Raw genomic sequence first — 21,774 nt, forward strand, 5'->3', positions numbered from 1 at the left:
ATATTCAGTTCAATTCAATAGAATCCTACGGGATTACTTTGGTAATATCCTTCAGTACTTTTTGGTACTGATTACTGACAGAAAGGTGTAACCGGAAGCTCCTCAGCTGTGCGATAAAAGGTAACCAGTCTGACCTCAAACTGTTTAAGAATAACCCGTTTCATTTCAGACTGTTTACGAATTCCCTCGCGGCTGTTTACAGCTCGAGTTACGCCGATGCAAATGGCCACGCTCGGACTTCCGCGCGCAAAAAAAAAAAAAAAAGAAGTCGAAAGAAAAATTCTCAAGTCACTGAATTCTCTCTTGAGGGACCTGAGAAAGATTCGAGTCCGAGTTTTAGCTTTTAGCTGTTACTTTCTACTCTTGAAGTTTTCTCCTAATAGTGAATTCTGGCGCAGTGCGGTTGTTATTACTTCCGCTTCAGGCGTGAAATTCCATTGGAGGTGCGCTGTACACTTCGTTTTGGTTACTGTATAAGTTGGAATGATGTTCTTTGAGTAATCTGATATTTTAGAACGATATTAAAGTTATTTAAAACAATTCTTATGGATTCAAGTTATTATTTCGATAAATTTACGTCACTATGACTTACAAAAAGGCATTGGAATGTTAAAATATCGAAAATGAGCGTTAGTGTGATGAAAACAAATCTTTTATTGGAGCGCAATTTGTCTTCATAACATGTTAGTGCAATATTTTGAATATTTAAATACCAGAGAACTGCCTAAGAACAAATGAATTCAGTTCTAAGAAAATATATATTATAATTTTTTCTTATAACACGGATACAAGTAACATTCATTTGAATCTTAAAATGCCGAAAAGCCACATGGAATTATTACGCCTTATTTCAGTGCAAATTATATTTTAGTTATCGTCACTGCATTTAACGTAACTTAGTGTGGTAGTAATAATAGAATAAGTTCTCCGCAGATTAAACCATTTGAATGATTGCAGTGAAATAAAATTTTAAAAAATTAGTGGTTATTTTAGTATATATCATTTCACCTTGCGTTCTCGGAATTTAATTTTCTGCACTGTTCTCTTGGGATGTGAAGACCAGTACATTGTCCCAGCTCTGCTCTGAGCTGAAATAATTTATCAGGTAAAGTGGGTTGCTATATAAAGTTTTCTTGAAATTCCACTCTGTTTCGTAATTTGAAATAATAATGTTATATATATATATATATATATATATATATATATATAGTATATACACATACATACGTGTATATGTATATATATATATATATATATATATATATATATATATATACACATATATACACATATATATACATATATGAATGTGGAATATTTTCTGTTAAAACACAATTCCATCAAATTGGTCTCAGAAATATAGCCTTTATTCTCCACATTTTGGCCCTTTTTGGGATCATTATATTTTATATGTATGTGTGTGTATATACAGTATATATATATATATATATATATATATATATATATATATATATATATATATATATATTAAAAAAGCTACAAACGTCCTAATATCAATTCACTCTACCTCAAGTAATATATATTTTCATATATAATGATTCCCCCGTCCGTCGCTGGTTCGATCCACGGGACGGTGGACTTATTATATCACCTAAAAATTCCCTTCAGTAACATATATGAAAATATATTACTTCAGGTAGAGTGAATTGGATATTAAAGGACGTTTGTAGCTTTCTGATTGTATATGAATCACGGTGATGTGATAAATAGTCATATATATATATATGTGTGTGTGTGTGTGTATATGTATATATATATACTGTATATATATAAACCATTCAGAGATCCCAGTTTAAATATCAAACACAAACTGACAGTAAGAACCCTTTCTCATCAATGAGATTACGTAACTTCATAAACAAAGCCTTTAAAATGATCAAATAATAACAAAGACGTCTCTTGAATCGAGATATGACGCCCAAGAAAAAACAGAAGAAAGATTACGATCTTTATCAGAAAAAGAAAGCATTGCAAAAGTTCTCCAAAGTCAAAGGAGCAACGTAACGAGCTGTTATTCTTTAACTCTTGCCGGGCAAACAAGTTGTTTTAAAGCGCTGCTCTCGGAGGGTCAGCGCGAAGTGGATTCATTACAAACCAGGGCAAACACGAGAGTTGGAGGAGAGTCTTTGCCGTGGGGTGATTTTGCTCAGGTGCGATGCGAATTCCTTCTTTGCAGGGATGCTAAGTCTCTTTTCTTCTTTCTTTGAATTGCTTACGTTCAGAAGTTATACTGTTTATTGTCTAAATGTATGTTATGTTCACCTGAAATCTCCTTTTTTATCTTTATAGGCCTAATGTTTTCTCCACCGTTGTTGCCACCCACTTCTCCAATCTTGTGAATTTTATTTTCTCTAATTTCCTTTACTTTCTTTTGATGCTAAGTTCTCTTTTCTGAGTCGTGTGATAATGAAGGTTAGATTCTGAAAATTCTGACGTCAATGAAAGGCCCGGCACAGTTGGCTGCACGAATTTCGGGACACATCACTACAAGATTAGGAGACATCTGGCAACTATCCCTTCCGTTTAGCAAATGTGAAGCTGTTTGCAGCTGTGTTTAAGAAACAAAGTCCATATAAATATATGAACAAATAACGAAAAAGCACTTTTACTAAAAAAGTTACTGAATGACAAGAAATCTTAATTGATTCACAACATTTTGTAGCCATTTGTACATATTTCACTGATTAGTTCATCAGAGTTCCAGTAATGTCTCCTCTCCTGGATATAAACCTACTACATAAAAATATAAACTGCAGAAAGACTTGAGAGTCGTATATGTGTTGAGGAACTCCTGATAAATCTTCCATCATCTCCCTGAACTGCTTCATTTCCCTCATCTCCCAATTTCCCCATTCCTTAATTCGCCTTGGGCGCATCATCTCCGAATCTCCCTTTGTCTCGCTCTTGCAAGAAGGAGGGCCCGGACCCACAGCATTGCCATCTCGACATTGCACAAAAGAAAACGCATTGATGCTCCGTCTCCCGGGGTGCATTGATTGTCAATAATGCATGCGGCGAGTGTCTGTGTGTGTACGTGCATGAACGTGCGTGTGTATAGGATCAAAAGGGCCTGATCATTGATTAGTGCTTTGTTCATATGCATCAAAGGGAGGATTGGATGCAGACGAAAAGAATCGTCGTCGCTGAATTGGTTAGGTCGTGGGCGGGCGTTCTCCGAAGCAGGAATTACCGAAGTATCGAGAAAAGAAAATGAAAAAATAAAGAATTACCGTAATGTAAACGGTAATCTTTTACCTAAGTGTGTCAGAAGGTTCGACTCAGTCACTCGAACTAGGTGAAAATATGATAATGTAATTATTTTGGTTGTGAGGAAGAATATCTATTTTTGCCATTTTTTTTTCAAGACAAGACTGGTTGAATTAGCTGTTAAATTTCACGCAAGTCCATTTGTGACTTTTTGATATATAAGGAAAAATCCTCAATCCTGGTTAATCCTAAAATCGGATATATTTATTTCCTCAGATGTATTCATACTAGCATTTATTACGTAAATTTGACCCAATTTCGGGTTCAGTGAAAAATAGATATATAGCACAGTAGGAGGTTTATGTGCTATTGTAATATTTTGTTTAAAAAGAAAAATCCTAAATTAATCATTTATTTAGTTAAGCAGGGATGTATAGATTTTCCAGTGCTTTATTGCTTGAATCGTCTCTTAAATATCTTGAAATTATGGTGATCTATATAAATTATATATATATATATATATATACATATATATATATATATATATATATATATATATATATATATATATATATATATATACATACACATATATTACTCTTCCAGAATCGTTCTGTTACTTATCAACTTATCTATTTTTGTAAAACCATAAATACTGTTATTGTCTACGAGTCGCTCTAATATTGATTTATATGTTTTTGTTTGGTAACACCAAGCAACTCACTTAGCAAGAGGTATTTTTCAACACAACGATAATGCGTCGAATTAGCAGTGTGTCTGAGTTTTATCTTAGACTTGAGATCCAATGAGATTACATTAAGAATACGGTGTTTAATGGGAAAGAAAGTCTCTCTCTCTCTCTCTCTCTCTCTCTCTCTCTCTCTCTCTCTCTCTCTCTCTCTCTCTCTCTCTCTCGGACAATCCACTCAAGCGATCATCCCGAATTACGCCAGACCAGAAGTAGGAAAGATATATAATTCCAGGGTCATAGCCTGATGGTAAGCAGAAGTCCAACTGTATTTCAGAACTTCAGATCCCATCACAGTGATTGTCGGACTGAACTGAAAGTTTGGTGCACAAGCGGTGTTTGGTTTGGCTTCTTCAGAAATAAAAGCAATTGTAGTTCCTTTCGTTCTTGCGTTCAAGGACTGTCTGTATCTAAATGTGCCTTATACATACATACATACATACATACACACATACATACATACATACATACATACATACATACACATATATATACATGTTTATATGTATATATATGTATATATATTACATATGTATGTATAAATATAAATATACAGAGAGAGAGAGAGAGAGAGAGAGAGAGAGAGCGAGAGAGATGCCAACTGTGTATAATTGCGTGCAATTTATCCAGCGTTTGGTAATTGTTAACAAAAGCCTGGTTATTTTTAAAAAGCCCTATTAAGTGCTGGGAGACTTTTATCATATTCGCGAAAAAATAATAGCAGTAAAATATAGAGTGATATATTGAGTGAGCCACGGTATTCGTCGGAATTATTATGCTCTATGCGGAAATTTCCTGCGGATTTTCCACCGGGCTTTTATAGAATTTGTAGAAGTCATAGAATTTATTACGAATCGTTCGTAAAAGTTTTGTTAATGTGAAAAGATTTGAATGTATCTGTGTTCGTGCATAGCTTGTTTGCATGTCATTTATCTCTCTCTCTCTCTCTCTCTCTCTCTCTCTCTCTATCTATATATATATATATATATCTCTATATATTTAGATATATATATGTATATATAAAGTATATATATATTGTATATATATTATATATTTAGATATATATATGTATATATTTATAAAGTATGTTTTATATATATATGTATATAGATATACTATATACACATATATATATATATATGTTACTCTTGTCAAGCGTGTGGATTTGGGATGGGGTTGCTAGCTTCCTGCCCATAAGTCAAGAGATGGTCTAGGTGTTTATGTAGCACGATATTCGGCTTTCATTTGATACACTTAATCATACAGTTAAGCATAATATTTTTAAAAGCTTCGATTTTAGCCGAGACTCCTTTATTGAAGTGAAGTTATTCTTAGGAAATGATTTAATATGGAGTTTCTTTTATTTACTGAAGCTTAGCTTTGTATTGGTAACCACTTTTTTTTTTTTTTTTAGAAAATTCTCTCATTATGAGACACTTCATTGTTTACAAGGTGCATGTATGTCTCTCAGTATTTGCTTCTCGAAGTCTCCCATATGTCCCTCTCCGAGTATGTTTCCCATAGAGTCTCTCATCTGTTTTCTATCTGATATCTCCCACAGTTTCTTTCCTTTGTTGTCTCTCAAGTGATTTCCTCAAGATTGCCTCATATATCTCTCCGCGAAATGTCTCTCATCTGTTTTTCCTTACGATGTCACCAACTAAGCTTCTTACTTGTTCTTCTCTGAGAGGTCTCTCAACTGTGATGCCTTTGTCTTTCATGTCTTCACCTATCCTTCCCCTGAAGTCTCTCACCTGTTATTCGTCGAGATATCTCTCAACTATTGCCCCTTGGTCTCTCACCTGTTTTCTTAGAAAAGCTCTCAGCCATAATCCTTTTGTCTCTCACCTGTTTTTCTCACAGAGGTCTCTCAACTATTATCTCTTGGTCTCTCACCTTTTTTTCTCCAAGAGGTCTCTCAAATATTGTTTCTTGGCCTCTCACCTGTTTTCCTCCTAGACGTCTCTCAACTATTATATCTTGGTCTCTCACCTGTTTTTCTCTTAGAGGTCTGTCAACTATTATCTCTTGGTCTCTCATATATCCTTCCCCGAGAGGTCTCTCAACTATTATCTCTTGGTCTTTCCCACAGTGTCTCTCACTTATCCTTTCCCTAAAGTCTCTCACCTACCCTTCCCCGAGAGATCTCTCAACTATTATCCCATATATTTGAATGCCAGTGTCTCTCACCATTCCTCACCCTAAAGTCTCTCACCTACCCTTCCCCAAAAGGTCTCTCAGCTATCTCCCACTACGAAGTCTCTCTCTCTCTCTCTTCTCTCTCTCTCTCTCTCTGTCTCTCTCTCCAAACGCAGTCTCTAACCTCCCCTTCCCCTGTCTCCTCCCCTAGCATAGTCCCCTTCCCTACCCCCTCCTCCTGTCAGGTCTTGAACCCTCCAACACAGAATAATGATATCAAAGTCACCAAAAGTTTCTCCCAAATTTTGGGGATTTCCGCTGGCCAATTTATTGTGGCCCCCTCCATACGCTTGTTGCGTCGTCGTCGTTGGCGTCGCTGGAGACTGTGATTTTACTTGTTTTGTTCTTGTAAAGTTTATTTTGGTAGAATTTTTTTTCATCTTTTTATTTTTTGTAGGAGCTCCTTGTTTCTGTCGATTACTGAGTATCTTTTTTTAACGTGAGTGTGAAAGCTGGTTTCTTCACAACTCTCTTTCTCTCTCCTCTCTCTCTCTCTCTCTCTCTCTCTCCTTTCATACTGACCATATATTTCTTGACGAGCATAAAACTGTTCTTCCTTCGTTATTGTGTTATATGAGTCTCTCTCTCTGTTACTGGCCAAATTTTTCTAACGTGAATACAAAAATTGCTCTTACTTACTTAATCTGTTAATCTGTTGTCTCTCTCCCTCTCTCTCTCTCTCTCTCTCTCTCTCTCTCTCTCTCTCTCTCTCTCTCTGTTATTGACCATATTTTTCTAACGTGAGTAGAAAATTGCTCTTAATTTGTTAATCTGTTCTATGAGTTCTCTCTCTCTCTCTCTCTCTCTCTCCTCTCTCTCTCTCTCTCTCTCTCTCTCTCTCTGTTACTGACCATATTTTTCTAACGTGAGTACAAAATTGCTCTTAATTTGTTAATCTGTTGTATGAGGTTCTCTCTCTCTCTCTCTCTCTCTCTCTCTCTCTCTCTCTCTCTCTCTCTCTCTCTCTCTCTCTGTTACTGACCATATTTTTCTAACGTGAGTACAGTATTGTTCTTACTTCCTTAATCTGTCGTATGAGTCTCTCTCTCTTTGTTACTGACCATGTTTTTCTAACCTGAGTACAAAATTATTCCTCGTTAATCTGTTTATGAGTCTCTCTCTCTCTCTCTCTCTCTCTCTCTCTCTCTCTCTCTCTCTCTCTCATATCTGCGTCTTTGTATATTCATCGTCTCTGTAGGAACCTTTCAGGTTTCACGTTTCACGGCCCGACTTCGTTCAGTGTGAGAACATTTTATCATCATTTATTAAGAATACTCGAAGCCTTGTTTATAGCGAGAAAGAAACCATTCCTAAATTTCCCCAGTGTACTAAGTCATATTTCACTACCCGTCAAAGACAGACAGGCCTTCCAGAATTCATAAGGCGTGGGAAGTGATGGATGACAGATACGGTAATAGATTCACTTGCATTAGAATTACGTTAATCTTTCAGGCTACTTATCCGGAGATGAAATAGGCTTGGTGGATGCTTATCTTTTAGGGGTATGTTTGTTTAGCTCAGACCAGAAGGAAACAAGTATGAGGTAAGGAAATGAAAGGTTAGAAAATAAGAGGAACAGAATCAGCTTGAAAATTCTGAAGACTGACAGCAGAGGGAGAGGAACAATCCTTGGATCGTACAATTCGAAGGCTGTTGAACGCCCAAGTTATGAGACTAATACACAATTTCGCCATATTTGCCTAATTTTTTGAATAACTAAACGGAGCTAGGCTAAGGCTTGTGAATCATATTTTCTAATTATTGGAACTGAAGCTCTTAGAGTGTTCTACTCACTGGTAATTTGTAAAACGAATTGAAGCAGAACATATTGACAGAATCTGAGGACCCGTTTCGCAATAGTTACCCAACTATTAAACATCACTCCATTTTCTTTAGATTTCAGTGTTTTTCTTATAGAGCACAACAAACAGGGTACGTTTTCGAAAAAAAAAAATCCATTCGCGAGAGAACTTCAGATATACGCAGTTCATTCCCTCCGCGACAAACATTCATGAATTCCGAGTTTGAAAGCTTTTTTGCTCTTCCAAAACTTCACAATCCAAGACGAATCTCTCCACAGTTTTAAAAAAAATCAGATTTATGTAACTTTTATAACAATTTGCTTTCTATGTGAGGCAAATTCCAAGTCAGGTAAATTGTGATTCTGCCTTTTGCAGATACAGTTCGTTTCAGCCACATTCACGCTGTAGCTTTTGAGGTTTGATGTGAATCATCTCAACATTGACTTCAAGTGACTTCCTTACTGGAATTGACTTGAAATGACTTCCTTACTGGAATTGCCACAAATGATACGTTTATGGAATTACGTAAGTGGCGTAACAAACTTGAAAATATTTTCATTTGAGTGTTTGCTTGACATGCTATGTACTTAATATGGAAAAATCGCTTTGGTAACCCTACTTGTCTTCTGCTATTTTTTTTATAGGCGATGCTTAATATCATAGGTATCGTCACTATTATTAAGCTAGTCACACAATATGGCATTACGCATTTTGAGGACTGTTTTATTCAAATAATCTTATCAAATAAAATAAAAATCGTTTGGTTCAAAAAATCAAAAGGAATTGAAAGAAACAATAAAAATAGTTTCGACAAATATTCGGCAAAAGATATAAAATATTTTACAGACTTAAAGCATTTGACTTTTACATATTGATTCCCAGCCAAATAAAATCTCGTTTTCACTGTAGGAAAACTCTTTTTGGGCACAGGAGGACCTTCGAAATCCGATTATGTATAGGCGTTCATGTCCCCCGATTCTCTTCGCTGTAACAGCGAGGTTTACAGCTTAACTGAACGCTCTCCCGGTTGTTCAACAGATGAAAATCAAAGCAGATTTGCTGCTGGAATACGAAAGGAGGAGGCATCCTGGTATAAAGCTGCTTCTCTTGTTGTGCTTTCGATATGTGTGAAACGGTAGTAGGGGAGTGTCCTGGAACTATGGTGGATATTTATGAAAATCTTCATTACAGTTTCAGCTGTAATGAAACAAACATACCTCACCCCTTTTCCTGCCTTTCTTTCGAAAATGGTACGTGAGGAACCGAATTATGGAGAAAATTTATTTTTTTAATGCAGAGATGGGATGAAGGGATTAAGGGCCGTTTTTGTAGCCCAGGCTCGAAGGAAATGCAGTTAGATGGCTATGACAATACCAGTGAGTTGATATTACCACAGCATTGTAATAGGACTCCTTTTAGACTGGCTAGTTCTTGATTGTTTTTCCTGGTCAGGCCATTTCCTTAGCTCGTGCTACACTGACTAATATTTGGTATTATATACTTCCTTCTCGTTTACACATACTGTATACAACTTTATTTTTCCTCTAATCAGCATATTTTCCTTCCTTTCAGTCATAGCTCTTACATAGGGCACCTGGTATCCGAAAGTTTCTTGGAGGTTACGGGTTCTTAAGGAGGCTTTTGAAGGAAAGCAAGAGTTACTCATGCAGAGATATAAGTGCTTCTACCCGTGGCTTCGTAGACAATCTTAATCGACTTCGTTTTCTTTTCATTTCAACTTTTCGACAGTGGCCGTCAGTCTTATTCAGCTGAACACTGATTGGTCTCTCATCTTCCCCATTTCTTCTTCCTTTATAAGCTCGATTGGTCTAGGGTTTCTTCTCCTTATACTTTCCAAATTTCTGACATGAACCCTATCTTACGTTTTCACTTGAAAAGGTGATAGGCTAACAAAAGAAGGAACAAGGAACCTTCGATTTGGGCATTACCAGTACAGAACCTCAGTACCTCTACTCTGGCCAGAACTGTTTGATTCCGGATTATTCTCAGGGTGGCTCTGTCTCTAAATCCTACATTTTCTACACCATTTCTTCTTCCCCTCGACAGCGAAAGCACCACTTAACGAATATACTCCTCAGTCACCCGATAGGATTTATGACCAGAGCTCATTTACATACGACAGGGAATACCCTTCATCATAGGGCATTTACAGTCACGTAAGAGGGTCATAGTTCCGTCAATAGTGAGAAGGTTTTTTCATGCAGAAGCCGTCATCATTCCACCCACGAAGTGCTGTTTCAGATTTATGACAATAAGCCTCACTCTTGCGTGGCTTTCTTTTGTGATATAATGTAAAGACATGTAGTTGTTACAGCTTGATTCCTTAATTAAGAATCTACGCTTTATGATCATGTCAGTTTATGACTTTCATATTAGCTGCTACTAAAGTTCTCTGCCCTTTTTTCTGTCGGTGATTCTTCGGTTTTTGTGTCTTTCTGCTGTTAAAATCCTTTTTACAAGTAGTGTGATTTCCATAAAATACACGGTATATTTCTCTGTTTTAGAGACATTGCATACGCCGCTTGGAGGAATTTCATTCCTCATTCCATTCACACTGATTGGGGAAGTCAGAAAGGCATTATATTTTCATCTACAGATGAAATAGACCAATTTATTCAAAACTAAACAGGTGTTCCTGATTGCCACAAACACGCGTCCACTAAACATTACAGATTTTTCCCCTCAGCTACGTTTAAATTCCAGTAAATAATTCACCCTTAAAGAATCCTATAATTGCTCTCTCATTTCTGATATTTCAGTATTTCTTTTCTCTTCCAATTAATTTATTCCCTTCGTGAACAGCCAGGTGTGGTGGGATTGTCGCTTTGTTACCTGAGGCTTAGACTTGAGACACTTCAAGTTGATGAGGTCACTGCCTCTTACTGAGAGACACGTACAATTATGTATGAGATATATATATATATATATATATATATATATATATATATATATATATATATATATATATATATATATATATATATATATATCCAAGTATATATGCATACATACATATATATGTATGTATGTATCTAAGTAAGTATGTTTGTATGTATGTATGCCTCGTTTAAATTTTTTACATCTCAGCCGCCCTGTCTAAACAGACAGTCCATCAATCATTCCTAGCCTATCCTTATTCATTTTAATGGGAAAAGGATTTTTTTTCTTCTATATTCTAAATGAAAAATGTTTCCTGTAATATGAGGATATCTACCAGTCATAATTTTTATCCTTTATGACAGTAAACGGTTATTTACCAATAGACTTCTCCCTAACTTCCTAAAGTTGCACTTTCCTTCTATGCTGCCTCTGATTGATCTCTACCTTAATCTCCTTAAAACAAACATGATACTTTTGGCTCACATTCTTCGACCAGTTCCTCTCTCTCTGTAATTTTAGTTGTCCTGAATATCCTACTCTGTCATTCTAATCCTTTGCCTTCATCTGTATTTATGTTTGTAAGACCTCACAGGGCTTTTGCATCTTTCAAGGGCAAGAGGATACCTGGGACTGGCTATACTGTAGCTGGAGTCTTCTTAGGATATAGGATTGAGTGGGATCTTTCGCTTTGTGAGTTTTCATGCCTAATGATCATGCCTGGTCCTTATACAGGTCTTGAAAGCATTCAGTTATTTTTTCTATACAAAAGAAAGCTGATTATTCTCATCTTTTCATTAACTCTAGTCCTTTTAGATTCTCGTTCTACTGACTTGCCTTTAACTAATGGAAAAGACATTAGAAGCTTTGCTTGATTAGCATTCTTACAGAAACACTTTGATACAAACTCTCTTTTTCTGTGATCGGCTGTAACACTTCTAAAAGGCAACGTTCACTGTGGCTTTTCTCTCGTACCGATGTTTAATTCGTCTGTGGGACATCAGAACATTTTCCTTCATACATTACTGATGTTTTATTCGTCTGTGGAACATCAGAACATCAATCGTCGTCATTTTTCGTTTGCCATTTTTCTAAACAAACAGCCATTTCCCAGTTACTTTGTCTTTTGCTTTATCTTCTCTGAGGATATCCAAAACTGGACTCCACCCTCCCACAAACAACTGTGAAAAGTTCGTGTTCATCTATGTACATGTGTTTTTATTTGTGAATACTTTCATTTCTTGTACATATAGACATTCAGCACTGCAGACGCTTGCTTTGTGACGTAGCGTTCATTTGGTTTTGTTTCATAAGAATTTTTGCTCATTTTGAAAGATGATGATAACAATGAAATGGCAGTGATTACATGGCGTCCGTTCCTACAGTGCCATTGTGGTATCGTGTATCCCTGTATTATCTGGCGGTCGTGTCCTTAATGCCTCATAAATCCGAAATTCGTTGTCCCTCGTAATTCAGAATCCGACTTGTTTTCGTAATCGGAAGAAAAGAGAAGTCGACCTTCGATTCATCCATTTGATTTATCTTCGTCTCGTGAATCTCGTCATTAGACGTAATTTCGTAAGCAATCTAATTCTCTGTGTGACCTAGGAAAGTTATATTCTCTTACCCGTGATCGTAAATCAATTGGCTTTTATGTCAATATCTTTAATTCTGCTTTTGTTTCCCGTTTAATTTTCCTTCATTCACGTTGCTGGTTTAGTCTGCTTTCAGATAAATTTAACACTCGACTCGCCACTATTGAGCGTTTCCTTCAAATCGTTTCCAAAATTATTTTCCCCTTTAATTCAATTCCACTCGAATTTCCGTTTCATTTAGTTTATATCCCGTGTTTTTAATCAGTTTCCCTCTCGGTGAATTTTCCGTTCGGTTACTGATTAATTACCCGTGATCACTATTCATCAGAGTTTTTCTCTCTATCATCTGATGGATTTGATGAGTTTGAATACCTGGTGAAGGTAGTCAGGCAGCCCGTTTCTGTTTGAGGAATTTAAATCAAATTCTGAATGTGATGTGTGTTAGGGGGAAACAAATACGTTTTATATCAGCATAGACTTATTTCACAAAGGAGAGCATTTTGATGTTCGTTTCTTTGATATTTTAGAAATATTTCCAGGTGCACCTTACTGTTTAATTAAAGTTGGTCGAGTCATAAAGGGCCCTCTCTTTCTTTTCCTTTGAGAAGTCAATTCTATTGGTGCTGAACACCTGATAAGCTGTGTCTTCATGTACATAGTATGAGTATGTTTATTTATAACGTTCTTTTTAAAACTGCAGGTAAAAACACATCGTCTATCCTTTCTTTGTTCCTTTTTACTGAATTTCAATGAATTTGTCATTCCCTCCTTTCTATTCTACTTGTCACCCCATCCTTGTCATTACCTTATCTACAAGTAAACCTTCCCTGCATATGAGAGTTGAATACAGATTCACGTCGAATTTAGGTATATCTTGGTTTATGTCTTGAAAATTTACTCACATCGTCTGTTACTTACTCAACGTCATTTTTAATGGTCAGATCGGTGCACTTTATATGTCTTTCATCTTTGCCCCTGATCCTTTTAACTTCAAAATAGGTTCCTTTGTTGGGATTTTTAAGCATCCTGTGACCCCTCCCATCCCTTCTCAACCCAATTGACGTTTCCTTCAGTGCTCAGAGTTCCCCGAGGGCTGATAAACAAGCCTTTGTCTTTCGTCGTCTCAGTGGCGTGTGATGCCTCTGTACCTATTTTGTCAACACTAACGCTCCTTAAAAGCCTGGTTAAGGGAATGGGTGTGATAGCTGCCATTACGTTCAATATGTTCACTGTTTCTCTTTCACGGCTCCTTTGAAGAGCTCGTGAAGGCCTGTCTAGTTTGGAAAGCTTGGAGAACTCTCCCCTGTGAGAAGCTTCTAAAATCTTTTGTTGTTTAATCTTCCTCCCCACTCCATTTTCTGGACTGTGTCTGATTTGAGTTCTGGAGACGTTAATAATGCACAAAACTGTAAATTCATCTCCAGTAATGGCATCACTGAGTTACTAGGGCTTGGCTGTTTGTTTTTGTCTGCTAAGTTTGTCTAATTGTCACCAGAACTTCGCACAAAGTTATGCATGGATTTTTATGAATACTTGACTAAAGGTCGTACCTACGACTGGCAACAACTGATTAGATTTTGGCACCAATAGGAATGTCACTTTTCGGGAGAAGGGACCTTTTGTCTGGGGTAGGGGTTAGGGGTTTGATTACTAAGCCTTGGCAGTGGTTTGGGGTCCTCGGTCGTTTTTATTAGATATATTTCTTCTGAAGAAATCGTGAAGGCTTAAACTATTTCACGAACCCAGTAGCAAAATGAAGTGTTTATCTGAGGGTAATACAGATTTTAACAAAAGATCTTTCGTTTTTCAAAAGCAGAGTTATGTTTTTTTTTCATTCATTGAAAAGGTATACGTACTCCCCTTTCCCAACACGTTTTCTTTCTTATGATAATTAGACGAAATAGTGCCATTGAAACCATTATTTTTTGCAATTATTTTTCAGTATTTTGCATCATTCATGTACACATTTTAAAAGAACAGCAAAGTAATGTATAGTAATTCTTAGCATCAATTAAAATCTGAAAAGCACATCATTATCATAATTGTTCATACTACTAATAATTATAAATATATTATCAAAAACTGTACTTCTATAAATCCCATGCAAATGCAAAATAATAATAATAATGATAATAATAATAATAAATAAATGGATAAATTAATGTCATCCTTAGCTTAGGCACAATTTTTGAAATTCTCAAAGAAACATCCTGAATAAGACATCATCCAACTTTCCTGGTGAATAAATAATCAATAATAATATATAAGTATATGTATATATATATATAATCATGCAAGGATATTGCTAAATGGACACTTTGGTAACCAGTAAACCACCTGTAAACAATGAGTATTAGTGCAGAGGTAACAGTACATTAAATATCATCACTAAATTCTATGAAGTTGTAACTCTAGGAAAACACATCACACTGATATACTGGGAAGTTCCAGACTCTTTTTTTTTGAAGGTCTAATAAATGTGTAAAAACACTGAGGTGTGAGGATCAGGAATCTTTCGAAAAAGAGTTCTCTCTAACTTCTGCAGTTTGCTAAGGATGTATCTCTCTGTTCTTTGTGTGTGTGTGTGTGTGTGCGTGTGTGTATAGGTGTGTCAAAAATCCTACTGACATAATCGAGGAATATTTTTTTGTACTTACCTTGTGTTAAAACTCTAAATCACACCTGCCAACCACTATCTCTCCTGCAAACAAGCTGGTTAATTTGAGTATAAGAAGAAGCCAATTTGCCTACTTTTGCTTTATTTTCTTTTATTGCAAGAAATGATTCGCGCATCAAGCACTTTTGCAGAATCACTGACCTCAACTTGAAGCTTCATACAAGCAATTTCCAGCATCAAACACTTTGTTTTTTTTTTTTTACAGAATGAATCACCTTGCACTAACTCTTTTTAGGAATTAAATACCTAACATAAAAAACACTAGCATGAACCCTTGAATGAAATAAAATTAAAATACCCAAAGACTCCAGGTGGAAAATAAAAAAAAATTAGAAACATTACACTATGTATACTATCATATAAACTAATATTGTCGACCTCATATGCTAAGCTTACAGCTACTGTAGTGTAATGCAGTCTTGTGATAAAGGCCACTGAATAAATCTCTTGGCACATGCTGGTCATTAAGAAACTATACCTGAATTAGTGCTTTTACCTGACCATATCCATACTATTAAAATCTAATGGGAAAAGATACATAAAGATTTGTGTGAATTCGCACGAGAGGGAGACGGTGGTGTTTCTCATCTTCAGACTTAAAATTTTCTCCCGTCGGATTCAAAAGCATCCATCTTATGGGGGAAGAAAAGCGTCTACCAAGTCGGTCTTTTTAATGTTAGAATTTATTTCCTTCTGCTTTTAATAATTTTTTCACGGGGCGGAGACGACGAGTTTCTTAAAGTTTGTTTTTTTATTATATCAAGGGGAAAATATTTCTTTATTTAATTGTTGGTTTATGTTAAATTTAAGGGAAGATGAGAGTTTTTAAATTGAAGGTTACTGACGACGTCTGATTAGAGAAGAGATTGGTATGAGTATATATATATATATATATATATATATATATATATATATATATATATATATATATATATATATATATATATATATATATAATATATATATATACAATATATATATATATATATATATATATATATATATATATATATATATATATATATATATATATATATAACAGAGAACATGAACATAATTGCAATGTTTGTTCTGCATGTTTTCATCAAACTAAATTTGGAAGCCCTAGTACCTAGCCCTACCAGGGGGGGGAGCAGGGGAACCCTAAGTGAATTTCGTTTTTTTCGCATCTTTAGAAATCTCAGGTTAATGAAATAGAAAAAAATGAATAAATGATAAGAGAGAGAGAGAGAGAGAGAGAGAGAGAGAGAGAGAGAGAGAGAGAGAGAGAGAGAGAGAGAGAGAGAACAAACGATTAAACATGTTTGATTAATAAAAGCAGCCAAAAATAATCAAGAATGGATAAAAGAAATTATTAAGGTTCATATCCTTTCCACATCTGATGGAGGACAGAGAGAGAGAGAGAGAGAGAGAGAGAGAGAGAGAGAGAGAGAGAGAGAGAGAGAGAGAGAGAGAGAGACGCTTAAAAAATTCCACCGGCCTGGATAATGCCGAGTTGTCGCGTAGACAAACCTGGCACATCTGCAGGTGGTGGAACATTTATGGTCTGCATTCCTCCCAGTCTGCTTAAGAAGAAGTAGAAGACTCATAAGAAAAAGAAGAAGTGAAAGAGTCGTGCCTATTGGAAATCAAACCTTGAAATTCATATTAAAAAAAAACACTAAACCATTCTATTCGAGACTAAGACTTGAACAGTGAAATATGTATATATATATAATTATTCACTTGAGATGCATCAGCTAGAGGCATTCAGGCAGGAAGGAACAGCAAGGGGTGAGTTCTAAAAGGGCACAGATTGAAACTTTGGCCTCCACAGAGAAAACACTTCTCTCTCTCTGGTCGTGAGACTCGACTCCCTCTTATTTTTTTTTTATTATTTTTGGAAAGTAAAAAATCCAGGTCTCCAATTATATGTTTTTTTTTTTTTTGGACATGAAGGATGGAAATAGACTGACGGGAGAATTTCTCCTCTCCTCCTCCTCCTCCTCCTCCTCCTCCTCCTCCTCCTCCTCCTCCTCCGTGAGGAGGATTTGATCATCTCTCTCTCATTACAGTCTTTCCATCCCAGTTATCCTTCTGATTCACTGACGAGGGATCGACGTTATTGTTATTTACACAAGGCACAAGAAAAGTCTCAATCTGTTCAGGTTTTTCTCTTTTTTTTTTTTTTTTTTTTTTTTTTGAATCGTTGACCAAAGATCCCCGTCTAAGGGAATCTCCATTAACGATGATGAAGACAAAGCAAGGATTAAAGATATGGGCAAGCAATAAGTCTTACCTCCTTCTATTCTTCCCTAGCGTCACGCCGCTGTGGGGAGGGAAACACTGGTTACTTTGATGCCAGGTTTGTGGTGTTAATGGCGTGGTGAGAGAGAGAAAGAGAGAAAGATAGATAGTGAGAGATAGACAGAGAGAAAGTAGAGGAAAAAAGCGTGAGACAGACCAAGACAAATAAGTGACAGAGTGACAGAAAGAGGCGAAGAGGCAGGGGTGAAGATATTACATGTTAAAGAGGCTCATTTGAAGGTGCTGTGAAAATTTTGAGTGATAAGTGGACGGAAATGTAGCTTTATTTTTTTCATTCAGTTTACTGTTTACATTTGTTCTTTGATTTCTGTTTTCTGACTGGTCGGAATTTATAAATTTCTTGTGAGTAAGGTCTTGTACACTTTTCATAATAAATATAGGTCAGTAGGGTCTTAGCATTGTTGAAAATTTATATATGTATTTATGACCTAGTAAATTAATTACGTATTGTAGCCTACGTGGAACGTAAGGCTTCCATAAGTATCAATTAACAAGTGGTCTTTATATCGTTTATTCTATTTTTTTTATGAGATTAATAACACAGTACAATCATACTTGTTCTATGTATGCAGAGGTTTAATTTACTTTATTCCTTAAAATTTCACAAGGGCTGAATATTCATCAAAAAAAAAAAGATTTAGAACATAATGCCTCCATAGACTTTACAAAAATAGCTACCTTTCCGTCCCCATCACGCTTTTATAGATAGTCTTTTTTTTCTCATTTTAAGGTTGTTCAGATGTTGCAATGCAGTCCAATGCTTTGCAGACACAAAGCGGCACTGGAGAGTACATGAGTGCAGTGCTTTAGGCAATAGAGAAGCCGTGTGAGGAAAGTGTGTAGCCAGTAGAATCACATGTGTTGAAAGTGGTTTTTTTGGGGGGATAAAAAAAAGTGTCGCTGAAAGTTGACCAAGTGTTCCTGCTGGTTTCATAGGTGAGTGGCGGACAGAGAGAAGCCAAAAGTGCAAGAGCAGGTGTGTGAGAGCTTATATATATATATATTATTGTTGTTTTTGTTGTTGCTGTTGTAGCTGTGGAGATAAATAATTAAATATTTTTGGGGTGGGGGGAATTTTCTTTCTTCTCTCTCTGAGTGCAAGGTCTGTGAGAGTTCTGAAAAATAAAGGCAAAGTTTTTTTTTTTTTTTTTTCACATACACAACATAAAATATTTATTAAATCTCAGGAGAAAGAATGTGAAGACTAACATGAAGGTGGCAGAGGAGATCATATTCTTGAAGACAGAACTACACAAACATCCGGTGAGTTTATCTGTATGATTATGGTTTAATGAATGCTTCACATGACAGATCGTTTCCTGTTTGCAGACACTGTGTGAAAATGCGGGGGTTTTATGGAGCAGTTGCCTTCGTTTAAAAGGTATATGTTTATCTTTTCCTCGTCTGAAAAAAACTGTTTTTTTTTTTTCTAAAAGGTTAATTTCCGTATTCGTGACTCGCGACCAATAAAGCGTTCGAGAGGGGAGACTCTATTCGCTAATTTCACGTTGGAAAACAAATGTAAATTGAAATAATTCATTTTCACGCTTTTATGCCTCAGAAATATGCTAACGATACATTGTCAGGATTTTATATAATGAAGAATCCTTTTTACTCATTACTTGATACCGTAGATTTTAAATTAATTTTTTTTCTCTGTGATATCACGCCTTAAAATATAACTTAATATTCGTTTTTGAAGATGGAAATGTTACGTATTCAAATTCACGTTTGACACCGCTAGGATATCTTCCATTCATTTCATAAATAAACAAATTAAATTATTCTATTTGCATTAGTATTCATTACTGTAAGAGGGGTATGATTTCAATCCACGGTCAAAAATTTACACATAAAGACATTTATTTGTTTCTCTAGGAGTGTCAATTAATGTTTTTATTTTCCAAGTTCAAACGCCTTATAGATACCATCCATTCTCAAAGAAGGAGACACTGTATATCTTTTCACAATTTCATGTCCACTAGAAACCTTTCAATCTTTCTTTAAAGCTTCATCATCTATAAATATATTTAAAAGAATCAGCGTCCCCAAGAACCCTCCCATTCCTTTCCTGGAAGGGGAGAATCTAGGAATCATTCCTTATTTTTCATACAAGAAAGGGAGCTTCTATTCATATGTGAATGATGGAGATTCCACAGAGAGAGATTCTATAAGAATCTTTCAGTTTAACTTTTTAAACATTGCAAGTCTATGGATTAATTTTTATCATTTCATTTGGAGGGCATCCTTTTACTCATTTCTAAGAAGTTGGTGTCCTTTTACATTATTTTTAAAGTTTAAGAATACGTCTACTCCTTTATAAAAGAGGAATGTCGGATACGGATTCATTTTCATGATTTTAATTCGTGAAGAAAATTTCGTCTTTTTTCGTTTCCTGTCAAAGAAAACTATTTTGCCGGCTTTGTCAGTCCGTCCGCACTGTTTTCTGCCCGTCCTCAGATCTTAAAAACTACAGAGGCTAGACGGCTACAATTTGGCATGTTGATCATCCACCCTCCAGTCATCAAACATACCAAATTGCAGCCATCTAGCCTCAGTAGTTTTTATTTTATTTAAGGTTAAAGTTAGCTATAATCATGGTTATGGCAACGATATAGGATAGGCCACCACCTGGCCGTGGTTAGTTTCATGGGCCGCGGCTCACACAGCATTATACCGAGACCACCGAAAGATAGATCTATTTTCGGTGGCCTTGATTATAAGCTGTAGCAGCTGTACAGAAAACTCGATCGCGCCGGAGAAACATCTGCGCATTTTTTACTTGTTCTTAAACAGGAAACCTCTGTGGACCCATCATCACGATTTTAATTCTTAAAGGAAAGAGGAGGTTGTATGGATACAATGTATAATGATTCTACATCTTAAAGAAGCTCTTTCTTCTTTTAAAGAGGAATATAAATTCTTTCTTTCCTTAAAGAGGAAAATACTGAAATTTACTTTTAATGATTTTACATTTTGCAGATAACTTTCATTCAGTTTAAAATGGAGGCCCGCTTTCATTACTATTATACGCCACAAAAAACAAGTATAAAATGCGCCGAAGATACCAGTTTTCTGTACATCGTATAATCAAGGCCACCGAAAATAGATCTATCTTTCGGTGGTTTCGGTATATGCTGTTTGAGTCGCGGCCCATGGAACTTTAACCACGGCTCGCTGGTGGCCTGGCCTATATCGTTGCCAGACGCACGATTATGGTTAACTATAACCTTAAATAAAATAAAACCTACTGAGGCTAGAAGGCTGCAATTTGGTATGCTTGATGATTGGTGGGTGGATGATTAACATACCAATTTGCAGCCCTCTAGCCTCAGTAGTCTTTAAGATCTTAGGGCGGACAGAAAAAGTGCGGGCAGAAAAAAGTGCGGACGGACAGACTAGGCCGGCACAATAGTTTTCTATTTCAAAAAAGAAAAAAGTATCTCTTGTTATTAATAGATGAAATCGTATGGAACCAGATTCAGCATTTTACGCCATATGGAAAACTATAATTCATTCTCTTGAAGAGCAGGTCTTATGAATCATTTTTCTTTATCTTAAGCCTTCAAGGCTTCCATTCATTTCTCAGGAGGGGATTTAATGAATTCGTCTTTAGGATTCTGAGGATAAAACGGAACGAATCTTTATAACGAGGTTTATCAAATGATAATGAATAACGGGCTTTGAATATTAATTATGTACGCGTAAGTCTCTGAGAACCTGGTGATTTTACGAACAGCAATTGATAAAGAAATCAGTATCGAACTTAAAAAAAAATAAAAAAACACATAAATCGGAGAATAAATGACAGATCAATATCTGGTTTTATTTTTCAACAATTAAAGTACTGTTTTTTTTTTCCTGTTTGCTTTATATGAGTTAAAATTTTACTTTCTGTAACTAACTAGCACGAGAAAACGTGACCTCAAAAACTCCCCTCTCATTGCGTCGTCTGCGCATGCGCCGTTTACCAGGATTATCACGCAATTTGTTCGCCTCGCGTTTACTTCTTTTTTATTCTTTCTTGTTTTCTTTTCACCCTCCGATACGCGAGGGACGAACGAAAGATAACCGAAGGAAAATATTAAAAGCAACGAATCGTCTGTCGGGAGAAATCTCGTCAGCTTATTAAGGAAATCTTCCGTGATCGTTTAACAAGCGTGAAAATTGTGTAGTGAGAGTATTAATATATTTTTTTTCGTGTTTTATACCGGTTTACGACATCGTTCGCGCTATGGAAGTTTTAGATACGGTCGAGTGATTTTTACGAGCTTGCTTTACTTCAAAAGGTGGTAATTAGTTTTTATTTTTTTTTTATTT

The 21,774-nt window shown here is 35.9% G+C and overlaps 1 protein-coding gene across 1 annotated transcript in view; it reads right to left on the bottom strand.

Annotated features, from left to right (window-relative positions):
• The window catches only part of LOC136840050 (glutamate-gated chloride channel-like), a 250,279-nt gene that overhangs the window by 57,129 nt on the left and 171,376 nt on the right, over positions 1 to 21,774 (bottom strand).

Source organism: Macrobrachium rosenbergii, chromosome 7, assembly GCF_040412425.1.
Source record: "Macrobrachium rosenbergii isolate ZJJX-2024 chromosome 7, ASM4041242v1, whole genome shotgun sequence".
NCBI classification, from domain to species: Eukaryota; Metazoa; Arthropoda; class Malacostraca; order Decapoda; family Palaemonidae; genus Macrobrachium; species Macrobrachium rosenbergii.